Genomic DNA, 10,152 nt, shown 5'->3' with positions numbered 1-10,152 from the left:
TGGTGGTGATAACAGTCTGGTGGTGGTAACAGTCTGGTGGTGGTACCAGTCTGGTGGTGGTAACAGTCTGGTGGTAACAGTCTGGTGGTGGTAACAGTCTGGTGGTGGTAACTGTCTGGTGGTGGTAACAGTCTGGTGGTGGTAACAGTCTGGTGGTGGTAACAGTCTGGTGGTGGTAACAGTTTGGTGATGGTAACAGTGTGGTGGTAACAGTCTGGTGGTAACAGTCGGGTGGTAACAGTCTGGTGGTAACAGTCTGGTGGTGGTAACGGTCTACTGGTTGTAACGGTCTACTGGTGGTAACAGTCTACTGGTGGTAACAGTCTGGTGGTAACAGTCTGGTGGTAACAGTCTGGTGGTGGTAACAGTCTACTGGTGGTAACAGTCTGGTGGTGGTAACAGTCTGGTGGTGGTAACAGTCTGGTGGTAACAGTCTGGTGGTGGTAACAGTCTGGTGGTAACAGTCTGGTGGTGGTAACAGTCTGGTGGTGGTAACAGTCTGGTGTTAACAGTCTGGTGGTGGTATCGGTCTACTGGTTGTAACAGTCTACTGATGGTAACAGTCTACTGGTGGTAACTGTCTGGTGGTAACTGTCTGGTGGTAACAGTCTGGTGGTGGTAACAGTCTGGTGGTGGTAACAGACTGGTGGTGGTAACTGTCTGGTGGTAACAGTCTGGTGGTAACAGTCTGGTGGTGGTAACAGTCTGGTGGTGGTAACAGTGTGGTGGTAACAGTCTGGTGGTAACAATCTAGTGGTAACAGTCTGGTGGTGGTAACAGTCTGGTGGTGGTAACAGTCTGGTGGTGGTACCAGTCTGGTGGTGGTAACAGTCTGGTGGTAACAGTCTGGTGGTGGTAACAGTCTGGTGGTGGTAACAGTCTGGTGGTGGTAACAGTCTGGTGGTGGTAAAAGTCTGTTGGTAACAGTCTGGTGGTGGTAACAGTCTGGTGGTGGTAATAGTCTGGTGGTGGTAACAGTCTGGTGGTGGTAACAGTCTACTGGTGGTAACAGTCTGGTGGTGGTAACAGTCTGGTGGTAACAGTCTGGTGGTGGTAACAGTCTGGTGGTGGTAACAGTTTGGTGATGGTAACAGTCTGGTGGTGGTAACAGTCTGGTGGTGGTAACAGTCTGGTGGTGGTAACAGTCTGGTGGTGGTAACAGTCTGGTGGTAACAGTCTGGTGGTGGTGACAGTCTACTGGTGGTAACAATCTGGTGGTGGTAACAGTCTGGTGGTGGTAACAGTCTGGTGGTAACAGTCTGGTGGTGGTAACAGTCTACTGGTGTTAAAAGTCTGGTGGCAACAGTCTGGTGGTGGTAACAGTCTGGTGGTGGTAACAGTCTGGTGGTAACAGTCTGGTGGTAACAGTCTTGTGGTAACAGTCTGGTGGTGGTAACAGTCTGGTGGTGGTAACAGTCTGGTGGTAACAGTCTGGTGGTGGTAACAGTCTGGTGGTGGTAAAAGTCTGGTGGTAACAGTCTGGTGGTAACAGACGGGTGGTAACAGTCTGGTGGTAACAGTCTGGTGGTGGTAACGGTCTACTGGTTGTAACAGTCTACTGGTGGTAACAGTCTACTGGTGGTAACTGTCTGGTGGTAACTATCTGGTGGTGGTAACTGTCTGGTGGTGGTAACTGTCTGGTGGTGGTAACTGTCTGGTGGTGGTAACTGTCTGGTGGTGGTAACAGTCTGATGGTGGTAACTGTCTGGTGGTGGTAACTGTCTGGTGGTAACTGTCTGGTGGTAACTGTCTGGTGGTAACAGTCTGGTGTTGGTAACAGTCTGGTGGTGGTAACAGTCTGGTGGTAACAGTCTGGTGGTGGTAACAGTCTGGTGGTAACAGTCTGGTGGTGGTAACAGTCTGGTGGTGGTAACTGTCTGGTGGTGGTAACTGTCTGGTGGTGGTAACTGTCTGGTGGTGGTAACAGCCTGGTGGTGGTAACAGTCTGGTGGTGGTAACAGTCTGGTGGTAACATTCTGGTGGTAACAGTCTGGTGGTGGTAACATTCTGGTGGTAACAGTCTGGTGGTGGTAACAGTCTGGTGGTAACTGTCTGGTGGTAACTTTCTGGTGGTGGTAACTGTCTGGTGGTGGTAACTGTCTGGTGGTGGTAACAGTCTGGTGGTGGTAACAGTCTGGTGGTAACAGCCTGGTGGTGGTAACAGTCTGGTGGTGGTAACAGTCTGGTGGTGGTAACAGTCTGGTGGTAACAGCCTGGTGGTGGTAACAGTCTGGTGGTGGTAACAGTATACTGGTGGTAACAGTCTGGTGGTGGTAACAGTCTGGTGGTGGTAACTGTCTGGTGGTAACAGTCTGGTGGTAACAGTCTGGTGGTGGTAACAGTCTGGTGGTAACTGTCTGGTGGTAACAGTCTGGTGGTAACAGTCTGGTGGTGGTAACGGTCTACTGGTTGTAACAGTCTACTGGTGGTAACAGTCTACTGGTGGTAACTGTCTGGTGGTAACTATCTGGTGGTGGTAACTGTCTGGTGGTGGTAACTGTCTGGTGGTGGTAACAGTCTGATGGTGGTAACTGTCTGGTGGTGGTAACTGTCTGGCGGTAACTGTCTGGTGGTAACTGTCTGGTGGTAACAGTCTGGTGGTGGTAACAGTCTGGTGGTGGTAACAGTCTGGTGGTAACAGTCTGGTGGTAACAGTCTGGTGGTGGTAACAGTCTGGTGGTGGTAACAGTCTGGTGGTAACAGTCTGGTGGTAACAGTCTGGTGGTAACAGTCTGGTGGTGGTAACTGTCTGGTGGTGGTAACAGCCTGGTGGTGGTAACAGTCTGGTGGTGGTAACATTCTGGTGGTAACAGTCTGGTGGTGGTAACAGTCTGGTGGTAACTGTCTGGTGGTAACAGTCTGGTGGTGGTAACAGTCTGGTGGTAACTGTCTGGTGGTAACAGTCTGGTGGTGGTAACAGTCTGGTGGTGGTAACTGTCTGGTGGTGGTAACAGTCTGGTGGTAACAGTCTGGTGGTGGTAACAGTCTGGTGGTGGTAACAGTCTACTGGTGTTAACAGTCTGGTGGTAACAGTCTGGTGGTGGTAACAGTCTGGTGGTGGTAACAGTCTGGTGGTGGTAACAGTCTGGTGGTGGTAACTGTCTAGTGGTAACAGTCTGGTGGTAACAGTCTGGTGGTGGTAACAGTCTGGTTGGTGGTAACAGTCTGGTGGTGGTAACAGTCTGGTGGTAACAGCCTGGTGGTGGTAACAGTCTGGTGGTGGTAACAGTCTGGTGGTGGTAACAGTCTGGTGGTGGTAACAGTCTGGTGGTGGTAACAGTCTGGTGGTGGTAACAGTCTGGTGGTGGTAACAGTCTGGTGGTGGTAACAGTCTGGTGGTGGTAACAGTTTGGTGATGGTAACAGTGTGGTGGTAACAGTCTGGTGGTAACAGTCGGGTGGTAACAGTCTGGTGGTAACAGTCTGGTGGTGGTAACGGTCTACTGGTTGTAACGGTCTACTGGTGGTAACGGTCTACTGGTGGTAACAGTCTGGTGGTAACAGTCTGGTGGTAACAGTCTGGTGGTGGTAACAGTCTGGTGGTGGTAACAGTCTGGTGGTGGTAACAGTCTGGTGGTGGTAACAGTCTGGTGGTAACAGTCTGGTGGTGGTAACAGTCTGGTGGTGGTAACAGTCTACTGGTGTTAACAGTCTGGTGGTAACAGTCTGGTGGTGGTAACAGTCTGGTGGTGGTAACAGTCTGGTGTTAACAGTCTGGTGGTGGTAACAGTCTACTGGTGGTAACAGTCTGGTGGTGGTAACAGTCTGGTGGTGGTAACAGTCTGGTGGTAACAGTCTGGTGGTGGTAACAGTCTGGTGGTGGTAACAGTCTACTGGTGGTAACAGTCTGGTGGTGGTAACAGTCTGGTGGTGGTAACAGTCTGGTGGTGGTAACAGTCTGGTGGTAACAGTCTGGTGGTGGTAACAGTCTACTGGTGGTAACAGTCTGGTGGTGGTAACAGTCTGGTGGTGGTAACAGTCTGGTGGTAACAGTCTGGTGGTGGTAACAGTCTACTGGTGTTAACAGTCTGGTGGCAACAGTCTGGTGGTGGTAACAGTCTGGTGGTGGTAACAGTCTGGTGGTAACAGTCTGGTGGTGGTAACGGTCTACTGGTGGTAACAGTCTACTGGTGGTAACAGTCTACTGGTGGTAACAGTCTACTGGTGGTAACAGTCTACTGGTGGTAACAGTCTACTGGTGGTAACTGTCAGGTGGTAACTGTCTGGTGGTGGTAACAGTCTGGTGGTGGTAACAGTCTGGTGGTGGTAACTTACCTCTCTACTGTCAACCTTGTCTTACCTCTCTGCCGTCTCCTTGTCTTACCTCTCTGCTCTCTCCTTGTCTTACCTCTCTGCCGACTCCTTGTCTTACCTCTCTACTGTCAACATTGTCTTACCTCTCTGCCGTCGGCTTGTCTTACCTCTCTGCTGTCGCCTTGGCTTAACTCTCTGCTGTCTCCTTGTCTTACCTCTCTTCTGTCTCCTTGTCTTACCTCTCTGCTGTCGCCTTGTCTTACCTCTCTGCTGTCTCCTTGTCTTACCTCTCTTCTGTCTCCTTGTCTTACCTCTCTGCCGTCGGCTTGTCTTACCTCTCTGCTGTCTCCTTGTCTTACCTCTCTGCTGTCTCCTTGTCTTACCTCTCTGCTGTCTCCTTGTCTTACCTATCTGCTGTCTCCTTGTCTTACCTCTCTGCTTTCTCCTTGTCTTACCTCTCTGCTAAAAGGGGCACGGCAGGTTAAAGGCATGGCAGAGCAGGAGCTTATATCAGAGTGTCAGTTGCGAGCTCAGCCTGTTGCTCATAACCTTCACGGAGAGCAGGCAGACAGACAGACGTTACAGTACCACCGCCGTGACAGTGGAGTAGAGAGCGGAACATTTCACAGTCTCTGGTAAGACTGTTTACCTCCGGAGGGGTGAGGAGGATTCGCAGTTTGAGTTCAGGTAGGAGTCTTCACTTTTTACTTCCGAACCACCAAGGACACGGACATAGTCAGAATGTGACGTGGTGTGTTGCTGCTAGAGATAGACAGGCATTTAGAGACAGACAGGAATTTACACACAGTTTACATAAATTATATACAAAATAGATCAAATGAACATAGTGCTGTGGGAGAATGAAAATAGAGTTGTAGGAGAATTAACATAGAGTTGTAGGAGAATTAACATAGAGTTGTAGGAGAATGAACATAGAGTTGTAGGAGAATGAACATAGAGTTGTAGGAGAATGAACATAGAGTTGTAGGAGAATTAACATAGAGTTGTAGGAGAATGAACATAGAGTTGTAGGAGAATTAACATAGAGTTGTAGGAGAATGAACATAGAGTTGTAGGAGAATGAACATAGAGTTGTAGGAGAATGAACATAGAGTTGTAGGAGAATGAACATAGAGTTGTAGGAGAATGAACATAGAGTTGTAGGAGAATGAACATAGAGTTGTAGGAGAATGAACATAGAGTTGTAGGAGAATGAACATAGAGTTGTAGGAGAATGAACATAGAGTTGTAGGAGAATGAACATAGTGTTGTAGGAGAATGAACATAGAGTTGTAGGAGAATGAACATAGAGTTGTAGGAGAATCAACATAGAGTTGTAGGAGAATGAACATAGAGCTGTAGGAGAATGAACAGTGGACAAATATACAGAGGATATACACATTTACAGTATCAACATAACTATCTAACCAAATATCTATATGTACAGTTCAGATACAGTATAGTACAGTACAGTTAAGATACAGTGTAGTACAGTATGTACAGTTCAGATACAGTATAGTACAGTTCAGATACAGTATAGTACAGTTCAGATACAGTATAGTACAGTATAGTACAGTACAGTTCAGATACAGTATAGTACAGTTCAGATACAGTTCAGATACAGTATAGTACAGTTCAGATACAGTATAGTACAGTTCAGATACAGTATAGTACAGTATGTACAGTTCAGATACAGTATAGTACAGTTCAGATACAGTATAGTACAGTATAGTACAGTTCAGATACAGTATAGTACAGTTCAGATACAGTATAGTACAGTATGTACAGTTCAGATACAGTATAGTACAGTTCAGATACAGTATAGTACAGTTCAGATACAGTATAGTACAGTTCAGATACAGTATAGTACAGTATGTACAGTTCAGATACACTATAGTACAGTATGTACAGTTCAGATACAGTATAGTACAGTTCAGATACAGTATAGTACAGTTCAGATACAGTATAGTACAGTATGTACAGTTCAGATACAGTATAGTACAGTATGTACAGTTCAGATACAGTATAGTACAGTATGTACAGTTCAGATACAGTATAGTACAGTTCAGATACAGTTCAGATACAGTATAGAACAGTTCAGATACAGTTCAGATACAGTATAGTACAGTTCAGATACAGTTCAGATACAGTATAGTACAGTTTGTACAGTTCAGATACAGTATAGTACAGTATGCACAGTTCAGATACAGTATAGTTCAGATACAGTATAGTACAGTTCAGATACAGTATAGTACAGTTCAGATACAGTATAGTACAGTTCAGATACAGTATAGTACAGTTCAGATACAGTATAGTACAGTATGTACAGTTCAGATACAGAATAGTACAGTATGTACAGTATGTACAGTTCAGATACAGTATAGTACAGTTCAGATACAGTATAGTACAGTATGTACAGTTCAGATACAGTATAGTGCAGTTTGTACAGTTCAGATACAGTATAGTACAGTATGTACAGTTCAGATACAGTATAGTACAGTATGTACAGTTCAGATACAGTATAGTACAGTTCAGATACAGTACAGTACAGTTCAGATACAGTATAGTACAGTACAGTTCAGATACAGTATAGTACAGTTCAGATACAGTATAGTACAGTATGTACAGTTCAGATACAGTATAGTACAGTAGGTACAGTTCAGACACAGTATAGTACAGTATGTACAGTTCAGAGATCAAACAGTGTTTCTGCTTCTACTCATAGAGAGATGACAAAGAGGCACGGGACGTTTTCCCGTGACAGGAGGGTGGTTTACAGTTACATGATATGACTTAGTGAAGTGTGACGGGATATTGTTTCGACTGACGTTTACAGTTTCAGTTAAACTGCAGACCGCGTTGAGAAGATGATAGGTCGGTACGTGTCGTGTTGGATTTTTGTTTTTGTGTCCCGTCTCCTCTGACATTAAGACTACGTTATTTTGATCATTTGAACAGACACATCGACTGACGACTCGTTGATGCTACGTGATGTCTCAATGCCCCGATATTGCTAAGTCTAAGCTGACACAACCTATCTGACATAGTGAACCATTGCCTAAGAAGGCTCAAGAGCCGGAATAACAAACAAGCGTAGAAAACCTCACAACTAGTTCAAGACAGATCAGTCGGCTGTATTTTCTTGTGTGTAGTTTGTACGTTTGTTTTTTGGATACTAGTTGTTCCTGTCTGTACCTGGATCTAGTTGTTCCTGTCTGCAGCAGTACCTGGATCTAGTTGTTCCTGTCAGTACCTGGATCTAGTTGTTCCTGTCTGCATCAGTACCTGGATCTAGTTGTTCCTGTCAGCAGCAATACCTGGATCTAGTTGTTCCTGTCAGCAGCAGTACCTGGATCTAGTTGTTCCTGTCTGCATCAGTACCTGGATCTAGTTGTTCCTGTCAGTACCTGGATCTAGTTGTTCCTGTCAGTACCTGGATCTAGTTGTTCCTGTCTGCATCAGTACCTGGATCTAGTTGTTCCTGTCTGCATCAGTACCTGGATCTAGTTGTTCCTGTCTTCATCAGTACCTGGATCTAGTTGTTCCTGTCTTCATCAGTACCTGGATCTAGTTGTTCCTGTCAGTACCTGGATCTAGTTGTTCCTGTCTGCATCAGTACCTGGATCTAGTTGTTCCTGTCTGCATCAGTACCTGGATCTAGTTGTTCCTGTCTTCATCAGTACCTGGATCTAGTTGTTCCTGTCTTCATCAGTACCTGGATCTAGTTGTTCCTGTCAGTACCTGGATCTAGTTGTTCCTGTCAGTACCTGGATCTAGTTGTTCCTGTCTGCAGCAGTACCTGGATCTAGTTGTTCCTGTCTGCATCAGTACCTGGATCTAGTTGTTCCTGTCAGCAGCAGTACCTGGATCTATTTGTTCCTGTCTGCATCAGTACCTGGATCTAGTTGTTCCTGTCTGCATCAGTACCTGGATCTAGTTGTTCCTGTCAGTACCTGGATCTAGTTGTTCCTGTCTGCATCAGTACCTGGATCTAGTTGTTTCTGTCTGCATCAGTACCTGGATCTAGTTGTTCCTGTCTGCATCAGTACCTGGATCTAGTTGTTCCTGTCAGTACCTGGATCTAGTTGTTCCTGTCAGTACCTGGATCTAGTTGTTCCTGTCAGTACCTGGATCTAGTTGTTCCTGTCAGTACCTGGATCTAGTTGTTCCTGTCTGCATCAGTACCTGGATCTAGTTGTTCCTATCAGCATCAGTACCTGCAGCAGTACCTGGATCTAGTTGTTCCTGTCAGTACCTGGATCTAGTTGTTCCTGTCAAGAGCAGTACCTGGATCTAGTTGTTCCTGTCAGCAGCAGTACCTGGATCTAGTTGTTCCTGTCAGCAGCAGTACCTGGATCTAGTTGTTCCTGTCAGCAGCAGTACCTGGATCTAGTTGTTCCTGTCAAGAGCAGTACCTGGATCTAGTTGTTCCTGTCTGCATCAGTACCTGGATCTAGTTGTTCCTGTCAGTACCTGGATCTAGTTGTTCCTGTCTGCATCAGTACCTGGATCTAGTTGTTTCTGTCTGCATCAGTACCTGGATCTAGTTGTTCCTGTCAGTACCTGGATCTAGTTGTTCCTGTCAGTACCTGGATCTAGTTGTTCCTGTCAGTACCTGGATCTAGTTGTTCCTGTCAGTACCTGGATCTAGTTGTTCCTGTCAGTACCTGGATCTAGTTGTTCCTGTCAGTACCTGGATCTAGTTGTTCCTGTCAGTACCTGGATCTAGTTGTTCCTGTCTGCATCAGTACCTGGATCTAGTTGTTCCTATCAGCATCAGTACCTGCAGCAGTACCTGGATCTAGTTGTTCCTGTCAGTACCTGGATCTAGTTGTTCCTGTCAAGAGCAGTACCTGGATCTAGTTGTTCCTGTCAGCAGCAGTACCTGGATCTAGTTGTTCCTGTCAGCAGCAGTACCTGGATCTAGTTGTTCCTGTCAGCAGCAGTACCTGGATCTAGTTGTTCCTGTCAAGAGCAGTACCTGGATCTAGTTGTTCCTGTCTGCATCAGTACCTGGATCTAGTTGTTCCTGTCAGTACCTGGATCTAGTTGTTCCTGTCTGCATCAGTACCTGGATCTAGTTGTTTCTGTCTGCATCAGTACCTGGATCTAGTTGTTCCTGTCAGTACCTGGATCTAGTTGTTCCTGTCAGTACCTGGATCTAGTTGTTCCTGTCAGTACCTGGATCTAGTTGTTCCTGTCAGTACCTGGATCTAGTTGTTCCTGTCAGTACCTGGATCTAGTTGTTCCTGTCAGTACCTGGATCTAGTTGTTCCTGTCTGCATCAGTACCTGGATCTAGTTGTTCCTATCAGCATCAGTACCTGCAGCAGTACCTGGATCTAGTTGTTCCTGTCAGTACCTGGATCTAGTTGTTCCTGTCAAGAGCAGTACCTGGATCTAGTTGTTCCTGTCAGCAGCAGTACCTTGATCTAGTTGTTCCTGACGTTTCTCTAAACCAGGCTATAGGCTTCATGTGCACCACCAAGTCAGAACAGTAGAGTAAGTTATGAGGGGGGAAAGGACCAAATTGTTAGGTTGAGTAACATGGGCTACTAACAGCATTCACTTAGTATTACTTTCTTAGCTACAGTATACATATCTCCCTGGTATATTACATCATTTATGCAGCAGCATTTTTGCACTCACCTTCTTGTGCTGTGCTCACTTGAGCAGGAAGGTGGCATGGCGGTCCTTTCCTGTGGGCAAATTTCATCATCAAAGTCTGTCATTCTCTGGATTAATGAGTAATGTTTTTGTCCAATGGCCGATGAGCACCGATACGTTTTATCTATAATCTCTCTTCATATGACAGGGATTGAAAAGTATTTGCCTGTAGATTGACGACGTGCTTCATGGTGACTGGTAGCTAAGATTTTGAAAATATGATGTTGACATGA

General features: G+C 46.0%; 1 protein-coding gene across 3 annotated transcripts in view; it reads left to right on the top strand.

Moving 5' to 3' along the window:
- The first annotated feature begins 4,749 nt into the window (after positions 1-4,749).
- LOC110522692 (CD151 antigen) overlaps positions 4,750-10,152 on the top strand; it is a 33,928-nt gene continuing 28,525 nt past the window's right edge. Inside the window, exon 1 of one of the 3 annotated variants that reach the window (XM_036968937.1) lies at positions 4,750-4,940. The gene's annotated coding sequence lies outside the window, so the exon portion shown is untranslated. Of the gene's footprint in view, positions 4,941-8,041; positions 9,755-10,152 lie in introns of those variants that run through there. The other 2 variants (XM_036968935.1, XM_036968936.1) reach the window with 2 other exon arrangements.

Source organism: Oncorhynchus mykiss, chromosome 30, assembly GCF_013265735.2.
Source record: "Oncorhynchus mykiss isolate Arlee chromosome 30, USDA_OmykA_1.1, whole genome shotgun sequence".
Lineage (NCBI taxonomy): Eukaryota > Metazoa > Chordata > Actinopteri > Salmoniformes > Salmonidae > Oncorhynchus > Oncorhynchus mykiss.
This window is presented reverse-complemented; position numbering and strand designations above follow the sequence as displayed.